Source organism: Oncorhynchus kisutch, linkage group LG3 (assembly GCF_002021735.2).
Source record: "Oncorhynchus kisutch isolate 150728-3 linkage group LG3, Okis_V2, whole genome shotgun sequence".
Lineage (NCBI taxonomy): Eukaryota > Metazoa > Chordata > Actinopteri > Salmoniformes > Salmonidae > Oncorhynchus > Oncorhynchus kisutch.
Window position 1 is genome coordinate 31,124,401 of NC_034176.2, and position 12,815 is coordinate 31,137,215.

Sequence of the window (12,815 nt, forward strand, 5' to 3'; positions counted from 1 at the left end):
CTCAGTGGAGCCAACATTCTCTTGTCATTTCAAATGATCTGCCATTTGCTCTGAAAGCCCCGTACAATAACTCTCTGGTGTCATGTGACAGTAAGGAGACAGGGCCCCTCTCCACCAGGTGACCTCACCAACACCACAGTCATGGTGGGCAGAGACCCAGCCGGTGAGGGCCACGAGGGAGAGGGATGGAAAGGGATGGTGCCAGATCAGACACGAAAGGCCCACAGCATGCCTTCTGCTCTCCAAAGTCCCACCCATAAACATCATATTCTGCAATTGTATCAAATTCACACACAATAAACTGCTTTCATTCTGGCATGATTTTATTGAGTATAAAAACACAATGCCTGGGAGAGAGTGAGTTAGACAAACAATAGCTGCCTTGTATTAGGAGAATGAGCCATTTCAGCTCTGAGCTCGATGTTCTGTCTTTCCTTTATTTGATGAAGTGTGGGAGTTTGTGGTCCTGCGGGTTGGGGATGTTTTGAATGGGCAGACCTTTTGTGAAGTCCTAGACTGTGTGGTTCCGTCTGTATGACCCAGGTGCTCCTGACAAAAACAAGAGCCTGGGCTTAGCACCTCGTTAGAGGACAGCCAACATCTCCTCTCCTCTCAGAGTCAGCTGGCTGGAGCCAAACACACTGCAAGCCACTGCCCAACATAGCCTGGGAATAGCACCTGCAACCCTTTCAGGGGCAGGGAGAGGAGACGATTATACTCCTCCAAGAGCTCACTCAATCTCTCTCTGTCAAACACTCACAGTCAGCCACACATGCTGTAATATATCCTATGTGCTACAGATGCTTGTCGGAGACAGCACAGACAGACACGGAACAGAGAGTTCATGTTCTGTTTAGAGTTTGGTGAGAGTGAGTGGGAGAGAGAGGACAAAGGAGAGCCCTAACAGAAAGAGTCAATGTGCATAAAGAGAGAGAAGGAGAAAGAGAAAAGAACAGTGTGAAAAGGCTTTGTGTAAATGGATCCTGCTCCAGGCACTTTCCCTCAACCTTTGTGGTTTTGATTTTCTATGTTTTGGGTTGTAAAGGCTTTCTCAGCGGGTTACTAATAGTGCATGTGGAAATGAAACAATGTTAGAGCTGAGACTGTAAAGTATTGGTATGTTCAAAGGAATGTGTAAAGAAAAACTGCTATGAGCCATGTCTTCTTCCATTTCAGTAAGAATGTAAAATGTGGCGAACTTCGATCGGGGATAAACACACTCTGTTCTGCTCCATGTCTGTCTATGAGTGTGAGCGTGAGCTTGTGCGTGTGCGAGTGTGTGTGTGTGAGTGTGTGTGTGTGGTGGGGGGGACTCAATAGAAGTTTCCTATGGAGACCGGCTCATAATAATAGCTGTGTCCGATTTCAAATGGGCTCGGGAATTGAAAATATACCCCTGCACCAGAACGCACTGAAGGCACCTCTAACCCAGCGTCCCTCTCTTCTCTGACAGACAGCACCTCTTTTCTCCTCTAGACTATAGACCATTCAAGTGCCAAGTTCCCTCCACCCACACTCAAACACATTGATAAAACATTCTGCTGGCTTTGCACACAGACAACCGTCCCCCACCCCAACGGCCTAACTTCCATTCTCTTACTCTCTCTTCTATTCACTCTGTCTCTCCATGTCTCAAGTTTTAGAAATCACAGGATAACAAGAAAACTATATTCCTCTATATCCCCATAGACAGTGTCTGTTAACCAGGATGTGTGTGCGTGTGCGGGGATGGGTGTGTGTTGACTTAGATGTGCTGATTGGGATCCATTCATTTGGGCAGATAGTAATAATGTCAGGGCTAATGACTGGCCCCTGACAGACATGGTTCAGTGTGTCCACTCTCTCTCTCTCTCTCTCTCTCTCTGTGTCTCTCTCTTTATCTCTGTGTCTCTCTCTTTATCTCTGTGTCTCTCTCTGTCTCTCAGCTAATTGGCCCACTAGAGGGGGTCAAAGAGACTTGCGAGTGCATTTGGCCCTTGACCCTGCGCTGCTCTGGGCTGTAATCAGTGATTGAATCAGAACTCTTCATTAGAGGAGACCCCTGTGGAGAGAGGAGAGGGTAGAGGTCATCCTGACATCAGCTCTGTCTCTGGTTCCAGGCTCTGGGGCTGACAGGATAGGACACACTGTACAGCACAGCACAAGGGGAGTTTTCCACTGTTTACAAACACACTGACAAGTCATTTCCTCCCCACTGGCCTGGCCTGCCTGGTGCATCCCTCTCAGGATAAAGAGAGAGTGGAGCGAAGGTCACACCACTGCAGTGTCAGGGTTACCTAAAACCTATGTGTGTGTATGTGCGTGTGTCACAACATTCACATAGCCACAGAAATAATGTATGAGACAGACAGACAGACAGACAGACAGACAGACAGACAGACAGACAGACAGACAGACAGACAGACAGACAGACAGACAGACAGACAGACAGACAGACAGACAGACAGACAGACAGACAGACAGACAGACCAGACAGACAGACAGACAGACGACAGACAGACAGACAGACAGACAGACAGACAGACAGACAGACAGACAGACAGACAGACAGACAGACAGACAGACAGACAGACAGACAGACAGACAGACAGACAGACAGACAGACAGACAGACAGACAGACAGACAGACAGACAGACAGACAGACAGACAGACAGACAGACAGACAGACAGACAGACAGACAGACAGACAGACAGACAGACAGACAGACAGACAGACAGACAGACAGACAGACAGACAGACAGACAGACAGACAGACAGACAGACAGACAGACAGACAGACAGACAGACAGACAGACAGACAGACAGACAGACAGACAGACAGACAGACAGACAGACAGACAGACAGACAGACAGACAGACAGACAGACAGACAGACAGACAGACAGACAGACAGACAGACAGACAGACAGACAGACAGACAGACAGACAGACAGACAGACAGACAGACAGACAGACAGACAGACAGACAGACAGACAGACAGACAGACAGACAGACAGACAGACAGACAGACAGACAGACAGACAGACAGACAGACAGACAGACAGACAGACAGACAGACAGACAGACAGACAGACAGACAGACAGACAGACAGACAGACAGACAGACAGACAGACAGACAGACAGACAGACAGACAGACAGACAGACAGACAGACAGACAGACAGACGACAGACAGACAGACAGACAGACGACAGACAGACAGACAGACAGACAGACAGACAGACAGACAGACAGACAGACAGACAGACACAGACAGACACAGACAGACAGACAGACAGACAGACAGACAGACAGACAGACAGACAGACACAGACAGACAGACAGACAGACAGACAGACAGACAGACAGACAGACAGACAGACAGACAGACAGACAGTCTCACTCCTACCTCCTTTATTTGTGTTCAATGTCTATCTCATATGAAGAAGTATAAAGTACATACAGTATGTGTACTGGCGCTAGGAGCAGGGGACGGGGTCTTGGCATTCTTGCTGACAAGCTTCCAAAAAGCATAACACGCTCTGTGACTGGGTTTACCCAAATAACCCCCTTCACCACCCTTTAAGCATGCCCCTGAGGGCCCTCTGTGGCAGTCCGGAGGAGGCCCCTGCCAGCACACGGTCAGAGGGAGAGGGGCTGGAAGCCATCACACTCATAGAGGAGAACAATGTTTAACCAACCAGCAGGCTGGTGTGTGCACGCGTGTGTTTGCGTGTGTGTGTGTGTGTGTAGTCATTTTCCATAGGCTCTTTTTGTTCTCCTCTCCTCTGCCTGCAGTATATTAATGGTCCAAGGTCAGTCCTCCAGTAATACTACCAGTGAAAACAAACCAGACCATCCTGCAGAGTGCCCAGTCAGCCCAGAGAACACGCTTCCCCCTTCCTCTCTATCTACAGAGCCCATCCGTGCTCCCTCTCCTCAGCTCATTATTTGCCCTGGTTTATTTATTCTCTCTTTCATATGGATGTAAGATAAGTAGCACTGTGCAGACATACACAGTCCTTGTGCTGGTTTCTGCCAGGAAGGCCTGTCTTGTGGAGGTACTTCAATGGCTAAAGCGTCTCTTTGTTTCATATGGTCTGTAATGATTGACGGTTGACTTTATGCAAGCTCACACACATCTCGTCTCGGTGGTGGCCTTGCTGGAGTTGAATCAAAAACGAGGTGGGAAGTGAAGCTCTGTGATTTCACCAGTCAGATCTGAGAATGAACCCTGTGACATGTCACTGACTGAGGCTCTGGCTGCCCCCCCCCCCCCTCCTCCTTTTGCTTGAGTTTCATAAGACTGGTTTATCTTAGAGCTAGAGGTTCCCATGGGGAGGTATGGGATCTGAGGAAGTGGGGGAAGCTGTGGACACACAGACCATCCAGTCAACAAAGGGCAGGGGAGGGGAGGTCAGGGGAGGGGGATGCAGGGCAGGGGAGGGGAGGGGAGGGGAGGGGAGGGGAGGGGAGGGGGAGGGCAGGGCAGGGCAGGGGAGGGCAGGTCAGGGGAGGGGGGTGCAGGGGAGGGCAGGGGAGGGGAGGGAAGAGGGGAGCAGGGGAGGGGAGGGCTGGGCAGGGCAGGGGAGGGGAGGGGGAGGGTCATGGGGAGGGGGTGCAGGGGATGGCAGGGGAGGGGATGGCAGGGGAGGGCAGGGCAGGGCAGGGCAGGGCAGGGCAGGGGAGGGGAGGGGAGAGGAGAGGAGAGCAGGGGAGGGGAGGGCAGGGCAGGGGAGGGGAGGGGAGGGAAGAGGAGAGCAGGGGAGGGGAGGGGAGGGGAGGGAAGAGGAGAGCAGGGGAGGGGAGGGGAGGGAAGGGGAGGGAAGAGGAGAGCAGGGGATGGGAGGGGAGGGCTGGGCAGGGGAGGGTCATGGGGAGGGGGGTGCAGGGGATGGGATGGGAGGTGAGGGGAGGGCAGGGCAGGGGAGAGCAGGGGATGGGAGGGGAGTCCTCCTGATCTGATCCATCTCTGTCTGCTCAGAGAGCTGAGCTCAGCACTACAACACCATTAGTGACCAGGTGCTGCTGACCAGCCAGGCCACTGAGTTTGTCTCTGTCACAATGCTGCTTAAGCCTTCAGGAAGACTAAATACCACTGCTGCATGTGGACAAAGATATGGACACTTCTGTAGAAGCACTACTATTAGACAACCCTCTGATCCTACAAATATGCTTTATATCCAGCAGTTTCCATAGTCTATTATTTTGACCTAAAATGACATATGATAACAAATTGGGGCGATGCGCATCCAGTTCTCTGTGTCTCCCTCCTTCCATCTCCCAGGCTGCGTTGGGACCCTGGCTCATCCAGTTCTCTCTGTGTCTCCCTCCTTCCATCTCCCAGGCTGCGTTGGGACCCTGGCTCATGCAGTTCTCTCTGTGTCTCCCTCCTTCCATCTCCCAGGCTGCGTTGGGACCCGGGCTCATCCAGTTCTCTCTGTGTCTCCCTCCTTCCATCTCCCAGGCTGCGTTGGGACCCTGGCTCATCCAGTTCTCTCTGTCTCCCTCCTTCCATCTCCCAGGCTGTGTTGGGACCCTGGCTCATCCAGTTCTCTCTGTGTCTCCCTCCTTCCATCTCCCAGGCTGCGTTGGGACCCGGGCTCATCCAGTTCTCTCTGTGTCTCCCTCCTTCCATCTCCTAGGCTGCGTTGGGACCCGGGCTCATCCAGTTCTCTCTGTGTCTCCCTCCTTCCATCTCCCAGGCTGCGTTCGGACCCGGGCTCATCCAGTTCTCTCTGTCTCCCTCCTTCCATCTCCCAGGCTGCGTTGGGACCCGGGCTCATCCAGTTCTCTCTGTGTCTCCCTCCTTCCATCTCCCAGGCTGCGTTGGGACCCTGGCTCATCCAGTTCTCTCTGTGTCTCCCTCCTTCCATCTCCCAGGCTGCGTTGGGACCCTGGCTCATCCAGTTCTCTCTGTGTCTCCCTCCTTCCATCTCCCAGGCTGCGTTGGGACCCTGGCTCATCCAGTTCTCTCTGTCTCCCTCCTTCCATCTCCCAGGCTGCGTTGGGACCCGGGCTCATCCAGTTCTCTCTGTGTCTCCCTCCTTCCATCTCCCAGGCTGCGTTGGGACCCGGGCTCATCCAGTTCTCTCTGTGTCTCCCTCCTTCCATCTCCCAGGCTGCGTTGGGACCCTGGCTCATCCAGTTCTCTCTGTCTCCCTCCTTCCATCTCCCAGGCTGCGTTGGGACCCGGGCTCATCCAGTTCTCTCTGTGTCTCCCTCCTTCCATCTCCCAGGCTGCGTTGGGACCCGGGCTCATCCAGTTCTCTCTGTGTCTCCCTCCTTCCATCTCCCAGGCTGCGTTGGGACCCTGGCTCATCCAGTTCTCTCTGTCTCCCTCCTTCCATCTCCCAGGCTGTGTTGGGACCCTGGCTCATCCAGTTCTCTCTGTGTCTCCCTCCTTCCATCTCCCAGGCTGCGTTGGGACCCGGGCTCATCCAGTTCTCTCTGTGTCTCCCTCCTTCCATCTCCCAGGCTGCGTTGGGACCCGGGCTCATCCAGTTCTCTCTGTCTCCCTCCTTCCATCTCCCAGGCTGCGTTGGGACCCGGGCTCATCCAGTTCTCTCTGTGTCTCCCTCCTTCCATCTCCCAGGCTGCGTTGGGACCTGGGCTCATCCTCAATGGGCCAACACAAACCTGCCTGTACCCCAGTGTATTATGCTTTCCCAGGATTCCAGCTTTACTTTTATTAGGTGATTGGCTGAGAGGGAGGGACGGCCTTCCTTATTTCCTTTCTTTTGCAGAGGAACTGCCACACCCCATCGACACCTGACCTCAGCCTGCGGTGGTGCGGCGACCCACACTCTCTTCTCACACTGCAGTACCCACTGGGTTCCTGTGGGCAGGTGTAAGGGTGGGGGGAGCTGAGGGAGTCTTTACACTCACATATTTGGCTACACACACAAACACACACTGCTATGGCTGTTGTGAGCAGACCTGTTGCAGTGGTGTTGGGCCAGCCAAACTGCAACTGAAACCAGACGTCGCCTGTAGGACTCTGAGGTGAGGGTTGGAGTGGTGGGGGGTCAGGGAAGGGGCGGGAGGAGCTCTCACCTCCTACAGACACATCTCACTTCATCAGTCAACACACCAGCAGGCCGGGAGGCAGACAGACAGGAGAGCCCTGGTCTGTAGTCAGACCCCCCCTCCCTCCCTCCACCTCCACTAGGCTAGACCTGAATCACTAATGGATCTGAGAACAGACTCAGACTCCCTGGATTATTAACAAACACTTGGCATGCATGGCCTCTCAGCGTAGTGTGGTAACCTGTGTGGCTGCAGTTACTGACTGAATTCTATTGTCTTCCTCTTGAACATACCCGTGTGTTCTGATTCCAGATGAGCTGTTAACTGGCCTCCACAGAGCAGGTACCGACAGACTCAGCAGGGTGGCACTAACCCACACCAGCTCCTCAACAGAGAAGGCCAGGCCCTTGTGGTCCCATAATATGGAGCACACACACGGTAGGAGGCAGGGTGAATGAGAGCATTCTTCCTCAATGGTTCCTATAGTAGTGTAGCACTGGCCTCTGTTCTCAGATCAGAGCTATCAGCTCATGTGGCCAGATGTGCACACAGACAGACCTCTAATCTTACACAGCAAGAGGAGGTTTTATATCTCTCCTCCTCCCACCTCCCTGTCCCAGACAGGAGCTGCTCCTCCTGCCCCCCCAAGGATGACGCATCTCAACACAGGGCAGCCTAATTTCCCTCCCCTCCCCCTTCCTCTCTAAGCCCTTGCTTATTATTTCCCATCAGCCTGGTCTGTGGGTAGGGTACCATCCTGAAGTGCAGTCCCACTGCTGAGAATCGCTCCAAGGCACTCTCATAAATAATAATGACTATAATGAATAAACGAACAATGAGCTCTGCTTCACATCTCCCTCTCTCCTCACTTTCCCTCTGACCTCTGACCTCTGAGTACTGAATACAGTACCTCCCTCTGACCTTTGAGCACTGACTACAGTACCTCCCTCTGACCTCTGACTACTGAACCTCCCTCTGACTACTGACTACAGTACCTCCCTCTGACCTCTGACTACAGTACCTCCCTCTGACCTCTGACTACTGACTACAGTACTTCCCTCTGACCTCTGACTACTGACTACAGTACCTCCCTCTGACCTCTGACTACTGACTACAGTACCTCCCTCTGACCTCTGACTACTGACTACAGTACCTCCCTCTCTTGTTGCCTGACCACTTAATTTATTTCACTGTCCAAAATATCCCTTTCCTTTCCTAACATCTGCTTCAGCACTGTTTCAGTCCTCTCAGCAAGTTTCATCTCACCAACATGATACCTGATGCCCACAACAACAACTGGGTGGGTTCATAGAGCAAGAAAATAAAAGTCTTCTGAAATAACAAACAGATGTGAAAATGCAAGGCTAAACATGGTTTTAAAAAGATTCACCACCCCCCTCCAACAAAAAATGGTTTAGATTGTTAGTTTATGGCAAAATGGAAACAATTATATTGGTGCTGCGAAAACAAACAACGCTGCGGTCTGTGTAAAATGGCTAAAATTAGCGTCAGGCATATCTCGGGAAGTGAAGCATGCTGGGTTTGAGGCGGCATGCGGTTGTGATCGGCTGCACCACAAATCCGCCCGACACTTTTTCAACATTTCCTCCGCTTGAAGGTAACAGATGTCCAATAAAAACATGAGGCAAAGGCTGACGTTACCAACTCCCACCCATCACTGTTTTACTAAGACACAAAACACTGGAAAACAATAAAAAATACATCCTTTCATGTCGCTGTTTCGTGACCCCAGTCGAAATGCAGATGCTTCTCTCAAACCAGGAGCACTGTGCTGCTGACAGTACCTGGGTAAAACCACACTCGCCTCATCTCCTCTGTTGTGTATTTAGAGTGGCAGGGAGAGGACCGTCTGTGACCTCCTCCTGTCCCATCCCGACACACCACGGCAATTAAAACCCTCTCCTCTAAGCCAACACACAGCCACAAGTGGCTGACAAACAAGGGCTCCAAAAACAACTGGGCCCAGGAACAGACCTGCTTACTGACCTCCATACATACACATCCTCTCCCCAGGCCCAGACCTGCTTACTGACCTCCATACATACACATCCTCTCCCCAGGCCCAGACCTGCTTACTGACCTCCATACATACACATCCTCTCCCCAGGCCCAGACCTGCTTACTGACCTCCATACATACACATCCTCTCCCCAGGCCCAGGAACAGACCTGCTTACTGACCTCCATACATACACATCCTCTCCCCAGGCCCAGGAATTGACCTGCTTACTGACCTCCATACATACACATCCTCTCCCCAGGCCCAGGAATAGACCTGCTTACTGACCTCCATACATACACATACTCTCCCCAGGCCCAGGAATAGACCTGCTTACTGACCTCCATACATACACATACTCTCCCCAGGCCCAGGAATAGACCTGCTTACTGAACTCCATACATACACATACTCTCCCCAGGCCCAGGAATAGACCTGCTTACTGACCTCCATACATACACATCCTCTCCCCAGGCCCAGGAATAGACCTGCTTACTGACCTCCATACATACACATCTCCCCAGGCCCAGGAACAGACCTGCTTACTGACCTCCATACATACACATACTCTCCCCAGGCCCAGGAACAGACCTGCTTACTGACCTCCATACATACACATCCTCTCCCCAGGCCCAGGAACAGACCTGCTTACTGACCTCCATACATACACATCCTCTCCCCAGGACCAGGAACAGACCTGCTTACTGACCTCCATACATACACATCCTCTCCCCAGGCCCAGGAATAGACCTGCTTACTGACCTCCATACATACACATCCTCTCCCCAGGCCCAGGAATAGACCTGCTTACTGACCTCCATACATACACATCCTCTCCCCAGGCCCAGGAATAGAACTGCTTACTGACCTCCATACATACACATCCTCTCCCCAGGCCCAGGAATAGACCTGCTTACTGACCTCCATACATACACATCCTCTCCCCAGGCCCAGGAATAGACCTGCTTACTGACCTCCATACATACACATCCTCTCCCCAGGCCCAGGAATAGACCTGTTTACTGACCTCCATACATACACATCCTCTCCCCAGGCCCAGGAATAGACCTGCTTACTGACCTCCATACATACACATCCTCTCCCCAGGCCCAGGAATAGACCTGCTTACTGACCTCCATACATACACATCCTCTCCCCAAGCCCAGGAATAGACCTGCTTACTGACCTCCATACATACACATCCTCTCCCCAGGCCCAGGAATAGACCTGCTTACTGACCTCCATACATACACATCCTCTCCCCAGGCCCAGGAATAAACCTGCTTACTGACCTCCATACATACACATCCTCTCCCCAGGCCCAGGAATAGACCTGCTTACTGACCTCCATACATACACATCCTCTCCCCAGGCCCAGGAATAGACCTGCTTACTGACCTCCATACATACACATCCTCTCCCCAGGCCCAGGAATAGACCTGCTTACTGACCTCCATACATACACATCCTCTCCCCAGGCCCAGGAATAGACCTGCTTACTGACCTCCATACATACACATCCTCTCCCCAGGCCCAGGAATAGACCTGCTTACTGACCTCCATACATACACATCCTCTCCCCAGGCCCAGGAATAGACCTGCTTACTGACCTCCATACATACACATCCTCTCCCCAGGCCCAGGAATAGACCTGCTTACTGACCTCCATACATACACATCCTCTCCCCAGGCCCAGGAATAACCACACTGTGCATTACTATGTATTAACACTTTGCAATGAGTTTGAGTTTGAGTTTATTTTTTATTTTTACAGGGACAGTGCACATTAATCAACGTTTCAGTAAAAGTGCCGGTTTTAGCCAGGCGGCTAATTTTCAACCGCAGTCCCTGGGCAGGTTATTAAAAACAATTACAATATAGACAATAGCAACATAGAACAGGCAAGACATAGCAACATAGGACAAGCAAGACATAGCATACAGACAGAGCAACATAGGACAAGCAAGACGTAGCATACAGACAGAGCAACATAGAACAAAAAGCAGCGAGACAAAATTCATAAAAGCAACAAAGTGTTTCCACACCTCACAAGCTACAGACAACAGACAACATGGAAAGCGGCAACACACAGCTAGGGACCATGTTCACAAATCTGATTGACCTTTAGCCATGTCTTCAAGCATTTTGTGAAAGTGTGATATGTGGTGCAGTTATGTGTGTCTGATGGCAGTGTATTCCAGACATGGGAAGCTCTCACAGAGAATGCAGATTTACTAAAGGTGCTTTTCCTTAGGGGAACTATACAGTCACCTCTCATGGCAGACCTTGTGGATCTGCTGCCATATGTCTGGGTTTTCTGTTTAACAATAATATTGAGTGGAGGGGGAGCCAGGCCATTAAGGATCCTATAATGAGCTATAAAGTCTATGTTCACGATTCATACATATTTTTTTTTACATTCCACCAGTTGAGGAATAGAGTAGCTGAATTTGACAACACAGTAAATATACACAGTACTCATGTGCTGTGAGAGGCAAGTATTGCATTGCACTCTTGGCTTGAATACTAGAGAAAACTGTGAGAGTAGGGAAAAAAAGGAAAAAAATCTGCTTCCAAGCTAAGAACACTGATCTAAAACCCCATGTAAGAACCGTGGTGAGCTAGGCTATTTCACACACTGTGGTTTGCTGCACCAAGACACCCCGCAACAACAAAATACTGGGGGAATTCTTGGCCAGTGAACCATGTACTCTGGCCTGGCTCATTACCCTGGATATGTGACATGGGCTGAGCCCCAAATGCCACCCAATTCCCTATGTAGTGCACTACTACTATGGGCCCTGGTCAAAAGTAATGCATCTTATAGGGAATAGGATGCCATTTGGAACTCAGCCCCCAACTCTGCCCACAACACCAGCCAAGCGAGAAGCAGCTCAGGCCACAGGCCTGCAGCTAAACATTCGGCCCCATGTCCTGTGGCCTAAATCTTCGAATGACACATCAGCTCCAACACACATTGTTTATATGCCACAGTAAAACCCAGAGTTTGCTTTGATTACACGTTGTAGCTCTGGGGCCTGTTGTTGCTCCATCAGTCCATAGCACTGTATTTGTTCTACGGACGGGGAGTTGATCTGTACATGAGAGCAGATGAAGGCAAGCGAGGCGTATTAAAAAAGGCTTAAAACACCCTTCCCTCCCATCACCACCCACCGAAACAACTCAAATAATTAAGAGCCCCCTATGACAACCTCGTAACTGTACCCATGGCAACCGAACACAAAGGTTTTGTTCTAATGTATTGACTGACTATATGATAGTGACTGCACAGCTCCCCAAGCCAGGCAGCGGTTGCCAGGCGTAGCTATTCCAACTCCCACCTCGGTGATATTCTGTTCCAACAGCAAACCGTAAACCTGCCTTAATCCAGTGTGCTATAAATGAACTAGAAGCAGCAGAGACGGGCACGGTGAGGGGGGCGAAGCTCGCCCTCTTTCTTCTTTACATTTTCCTCAGGATTCAGCTCCTTTTATAGAACATTGTCCATTTCCCTCATTCGCTCAGCTATTATTTAAATGTACATGTTCCTATGGGACTTCTCTCACGGCCCCCAAATCTCTCTATTGTCGTTAAAAGCTTGGATCATTGCACCGTTCAGAGATTTTAGCCTTGCAGTGGAATTTCCACTGAAACTCAGTTCTCTCAGGAAAAACAAAAGATTTAGTATCGTGAAAAAACCAAAACACCAGTCCTTTTAAACATTCCTTCTTTAAAGTTTAGACAGAGTAGAGAGAGATTGCCCAGACAGAGTGCCAGGCACACAG

The 12,815-nt window shown here is 51.0% G+C and overlaps 1 protein-coding gene across 5 annotated transcripts in view; it reads right to left on the minus strand.

Moving 5' to 3' along the window:
• LOC109880466 (EMI domain-containing protein 1) overlaps window positions 1-12,815 on the minus strand; it is a 74,072-nt gene that overhangs the window by 15,919 nt on the left and 45,338 nt on the right. The gene's annotated exons all lie outside the window — the stretch shown is intronic.